The sequence below is a fragment of the Rhinopithecus roxellana genome, chromosome 2 (assembly GCF_007565055.1).
Source record: "Rhinopithecus roxellana isolate Shanxi Qingling chromosome 2, ASM756505v1, whole genome shotgun sequence".
NCBI classification, from domain to species: Eukaryota; Metazoa; Chordata; class Mammalia; order Primates; family Cercopithecidae; genus Rhinopithecus; species Rhinopithecus roxellana.
This window is the reverse complement of record NC_044550.1, coordinates 48,324,444-48,330,517: the sequence shown is the minus strand read 5'-3', so window position 1 is coordinate 48,330,517 and position 6,074 is coordinate 48,324,444.

The following is a 6,074-nucleotide window of genomic DNA, read 5'->3' as shown; positions in this document are numbered from 1 at the left end:
AACCAAACAGGCTTACAAGTTATAAATCAATAAGTATGTGAGACAGGTCTCAATTTAGAAGTCTGTTCTGCCAAGGTGAAGGGCGTGCCTGGAAGAAATGACACAGAATCACAGCAACAGTCTGTGGTCTGTGCCTTTCTCCAAAGATGAATTTGAGGGCTTCAATATTTAAAGGAGAAAAGTGAGCTGGAGGGGAAAGAAGAGGGGTATGGTCACATTACTGAACCCATATGTTGCAAGAGGAAAGGAGCAGGCAGAGAAATAGTTATGTATTTATCTTGCACTCAGCACATAGATAAGGTGAACATAGAGTAACTACCTGTGGATATATTTAGCCTTTTATCTGTAGCTCTCTGCTTAGGAACAAAAGGAAATGCAGTTTCTTTCATGACTCAGCTTTCAGCTTCATTTTTTTCCTTTAGGCAGAGTGAACTGGGGTCCCAAGTTTTTATTTTCCTTTCAGAAATTCTAGAGGGCTTAGAGTTTATTTTTTTTCCTTAAGAAACCAAGCTCAGAAGAAGGCAGTTGCTCAGAAGTAGGCAGTTAATTCTATAGCTCAAGAATGTCAACAGCTCTATAATTATCCTTGGCCTGGAAGTGGCTGCCACAGCTCCACCTATTATATCCACATTCTAGAAAAGAAGCAGGAATTGGCGAGGAGAAAGGGTCAGACAGTACAAGGGCAAGAAAGCAAAGTTTCCCAGAAATCAAGGGCAGACTTCTTCTGTCTTAGTAAAATCTGTCAGATGCCCATCTCTAGCTTCAAGAAAGTTATTTTTACCTAGATATGTTGCTGTCTAGCTATGAACAATATCTTGGTTCTATTCATAAGGACAAAGACAGCAATTGATACTGGGTGCCAGCAAGCAGTGTGTGTCTTTCCAATTCTGCCTCAGTTTCCACCATTCCTTATAAAGTAGCAAACACTATGCCAATTTTTCAAGATCTTACAAATTCAGAAGATTCTGAATTTGTAACTACTGAGGAGATCAACTGATAGGAAGTATTTAAAAGTAGCCTTCAGGCCAGGCGCAGTGGCTCACGCCTGTAATCCCAGCACTTTGGGAGGCCAAGGCAGGCAGATCATAAGGTCAGAAGATCGAGACCATCACGGCTAATATGGTGAAACCCCATCTCTACTAAAAATACAAAAAATTAGCCGGGAGTGGTGGCGGGTGCCTGTAGTCCCAGCTACTCAGGAGGCTGAGGCAGGAGAATGGCGTGAACCCGGGAGGCAGAACTTGCAGTGAGCCGAGATTGCACCACTGCACTCCAACCTGGGCGACAGAGGGACACTCCGTCTCAAAAAAAAAAAAAATGGCCTTCAATTTTCACAGGTTTAGAGACATAGTTTTATTCACTCAACCAAAATATAACCATATTCCAAAGGCTGTGCTACGCAAAACCTCAGGACACTGATAAACCATGTTGCTGATTTACTAGCTCACAAGGAAGCTATAGGTGGGTCTAGCAGAATGAGGAAGGCTGGACATTCAGAGGGGGCTCCTCCTGCTGGGGAAAGTACAGGCCAAGGCCGATGGGAAGGTTGCCTAGAGACAACATGTGATTCATTAACTGGGCTAGGCTGAATAATCCTGTACACAAAGGGTGTTTCTGATTACACAAGAAAGAAGAAGGGGATGTAACAAGTATTGATCACTTATGCATTAGACCAGGTGTTTTCACCTTGCCTCCTTTTCAGGGTGTTCAGGATTGAATGTGTTATCCACCTATTTAAGAGAGGAAACTAAACCCCAGAGGGATTGTCACTTGCCCAAAGTTGCCCAGATAACTGAGGTAAAGGTTCAATTTCAGCTCTGACTGACTTCAACCGATAGCTCCAGAGGCCTCCTAGCTATTAAAGTGAAATGCAGGCTAGGCGCGGTGGCTCACGCCCATAACCCCAACAATTTGGGAGGCCAAGGCAGATGGATCACCTGAGGTCAGAGTTCAAGACCAGCCTGTCCAACATGGGCAAAACCCCATCTCTACTAAAAAATAAAAAATAAAAATAAAATTACCCAGGTGTGGTAATGGGCGCCTGTAATCCCAGCTACTCAGGAGGCTGAGGCAGGAGAATCACTTGAACCTGGAAGGCGGAGGTTGCAGTGAGCTGAGATCACGCCATTGCGCTCCAGCCTGGGCAACAAGAGCAAAACTCCATCTCAAAAAAAAAAAAAAAAAGTAGAATGCAAGTAGCCCTGACACAGCCTGTGTTCTCTCCACTGCACTCTGCTGCCATGACCATCCAGCTGCCTCTTTCCTCTTAGACATGGACTCATTCTGCTTGACATGATTTCTCTGGCCCCACTTCTGAGTTTCATATAGGTCCCAGCTTTTATTAACTCATGATTATTTACATATAGAATGCAACTTACTCAAATAGGACTTTTTTCCAGTTATATTTTTTGTTCTAAAGATAACATGTGGCCTTCTGAACAGCTTCACTATTTCAAGTTCTTGTCAGTAACATGTTTACAAACCATCTATGGAGATGGCCATCTTCTGGTGTGTTGTTTCTATCTTAAAGGACGGTCTTTGGTATCCCTCATCCTTTTGGTGTCCCTCATCCTTGGAATGTCCTAACTGTTGTAAATACTGACCATATTGTTAATGCTTTCAGAATAGCACTGAATTTTACCATATTGTTTTGGGTGTCTATGTGGAGAAACAATTTAGAAATTCATTTTTTGTGGATTATTTAAAACTCACGGAGGCCGGGTGTGGTGGCTCATGCCTGTAATCCCGCCACTTTGGGAGGCCAAAGCAGGTGGATCACTTGAGGTCAGGAGTTCAAGACCAGCCTGGCCAATATGGTGAAACCCTTTCTCTACTAAAAATACAAAAATTAGCCGGGCACGGTGGCATGCACCTATAGTTCCAGCTACTGGGGAGGCTGAGGCAGGAGAAGAATTGCTTGAACTTGGGAGGTGGAAGTTGCAGTGAGCTGAGATGACACCACTGCACTCCAGTCTGGATGACAAAGCAAGACTCCATCTCAAAAAAAAGAAAAAAGAAAAAGAAAAAACCAAAACCTCATGGAAATACTCATTTTAGAGCTGGAAATCTCTGTTACCTGCAACTCTCCAAACTGTGTTCACTGCAGTGATCTATTCCCCTACTAGACTATAACTTTGTGAGGGCAGGAGCCCTTTCTGCCTCATTACTGTTGTATATGTCCCATGTGCCTGAACATAACACAGACTTAGCTTCTCATTATGTAAACATTTATCATATGGATAAGGGGGACTCTCCGAATAGTAAAGCGACAGTTGAGAATTAACAAGTCACAAATCCGCATAGTTCTTTTCCCCATAAAAAGTGTCGTGGCTCTGAGACCTAATGGGGCTCCTTCTGTACTACCACAAAGGTTTTCTAAATTGGTGGGAAAATAGAATAATCATTGTCATCACATTAACCCACAAGTTATTGGGAATACTTACAAAATAAAATTATAAACACTAAATCTCAAAACACTTTCTCACACATTTCAAAACTTACAAATAAGAATAGACACAAAATGGAACCAGAGTCCCAACAGAAACACATTATATAGGAAGTTATGTGATAAGGGTAGCATTTCAAATGAGTAGATAAAAGAATAATGATTCAATATATGATGTTTAGATAATTAGCTATAAAAACTTAGATTATTATGCCATACAGAAAAATAAATTCAAAATAGAATAAATATGTATGTATTTGCTCCATCATAGTATTAAAAAAACACACGGGAAAATATTTTGAATAATTTCTAGTAGAGGACAGATTTTACCTACTGCCAGGCACCATTTATTGCATGGGAAGACAAGAAGTACACACAGCAGCTAGTAAATATGTTGCGTAAGCCCCCAGAAAGAACTCCCTGAAGAGGGGCCAAATACATTCTCAAAAAAAGATTCTATCACAATTCACAATCCACACAAATATATAAATATGCTAATATTTGGCAGAGATCAGAGCCAAAACAATTCTTAATAAGATTAATAAGCTGAACATATTAAAAAAATAAAACTCTGTACTGCAAAAGACATAGAATAACAAAAGAGTGGATAAAATGTTGACAAGACATAGGACACATTGTCACTTACCATTATGGTTCAAAATCTATACATCAAAAAGGAAAAGATACAATAGAAAAGCAGGCAAAGGACATAGGTCAGCAAGTGATTGTGAAAAATGCTCTAGTTCACCCAGTTTTTAAATGAAATTTTAAATGAGATGCTTTAACCAATCAAAATTGATCATTCATTTGACTGGTGAGACTGTAGGAAACCAGGCCCTCTCGGGCTCTGCTGTATGACATTGCCAGATAGCAATCTGTCCTACATTTCAGTGAGCGATTGGCTTGGAAATTCAAGTCATAGGAAGTGAGCCTACAGAAATACTTGCACCTAAAGGCAAAAGTGTTTGTAGCAGCACTGAATACAGTTAAGCTGAAAGCTATCTAAGTGTCTGTGAATAAGGAGTGGTTAAATAAATTACAGTCCTTCCATGCAATGGAATACTTCCCTATCACTACTATTCTAAAGAATGAGGTAGGTCAACACAGACTGACACTCAAAGATGTTCCATAATGTGTCATCAAGTGACTTACAAAACAATATATGGAATGATCTCAATGTTTTTAAAATGATACAGTTTACATACACAGCTTAGAAGGATACACGTGTCTGTCTTTTTTTTTTTTTTTTTTTTTTTTTTTTTTTTTTGAGTCAGAATCTTGCTCTGACACCCAGGCTGGAGCACAGTGGCATGATTTCAGCTCACTGCAACCTCTGTCTCCTGGGTTCAAGTGATTCTCCTGCCACAGCCTCCCAAGTAGCTGGGATTACAGGTGCACACCACCATGCCTGGCTAATTTTTGTATTTTTAGCAGAGTCGGGTTTCACCACGTTGGCCAGGCTGGTCTTGAACTCCTGACCTCAGGTGATCTGCCCACCTTAGCCTCCCAAAGTGCTGGAATTTACAGGTGTGAGCCACTGTGCCCAGCCATATGTGTCAGTTTTAACCTTATGTGTGTTTTAAATTTTTTCCAAGCTTGTATTACACCCATAATCAAAAAAGATTTTTAATTTCTTAAAAATAATAATCATTTGAGAAAAGTGCCCCATTTATTATAAGAGCTATTTGTTCTCCTCTCAGTGCACCTGAGGACCTGCCCAGAGTCAAGAAGTCACGCAGGTCTGCGTCACCCTGCAGGATGAGGTGACATCTCCTCAGAGTCCTAATTCTTGTTCAATTAAAATCCACAACATGGCTGGGCACGGTGGCTCATGCCTGTAATCCCAGCACTTTGGGAGGCTGAGGCGGGCAGATCACCTGAGACCAGGAGTTTGAAACCAGCCTGGCCAACATGGTGAAACACCGTCTCTACTAAAATACAAAAAAGTAGCTGGGCGTGGTGGCACACACCTGTAGTCCCAGCTACTCAGGAGGCTGAGGCAGGGGAATCGCTTGAACCCAGGAGGTGGAGGTTGCAGTGAGCCAAGATTGTGCCACTGCACTCCAGCCTGGGCAACAGAGCAAGACTCTGTCTCAAAAAAAAAAAAAAAATCCACAGCATAAGGATAAGTTCCCCTAATGAAGGATTTTACCTACTGCCATGTACTATTTGCTGCATGGGAAGATGAACACACAAGGCAGCTCATTGATATGTTATGTTAACCCTCAGAAGAAACTCCTTGAAATGGGAATCTCCAAAAGTCATCCTATCACAATTCACAATCCACATGAAAACATAAATATTCTGGCCGGGCACAGTGGCTCACGCCTGTAATCCCAGCACTTTGGGAGGCCAAGGTGGGTGGATCACAAGGTCAGGAGATCGAGACCACGGTGAAACCTCGTCTCTACTAAAAAGACAAAAAAAAAAAAAATTAGCCGGACGCGGTAGCGGGCGCCTGTAGTCCCAGCTACTCAGGAGGCTGAGGCAGGAGGATGGTGGGAACCCAGGAGGCAGAGCTTGCAGTGAGCCGAGATCGCACCACTGCACTCCAGCCAGGGGGACAGAGCGAGACTCCATCTCAAAAAAAAAAAAAAAGAAAGAAAATATAAATATTCTAACATTGAAC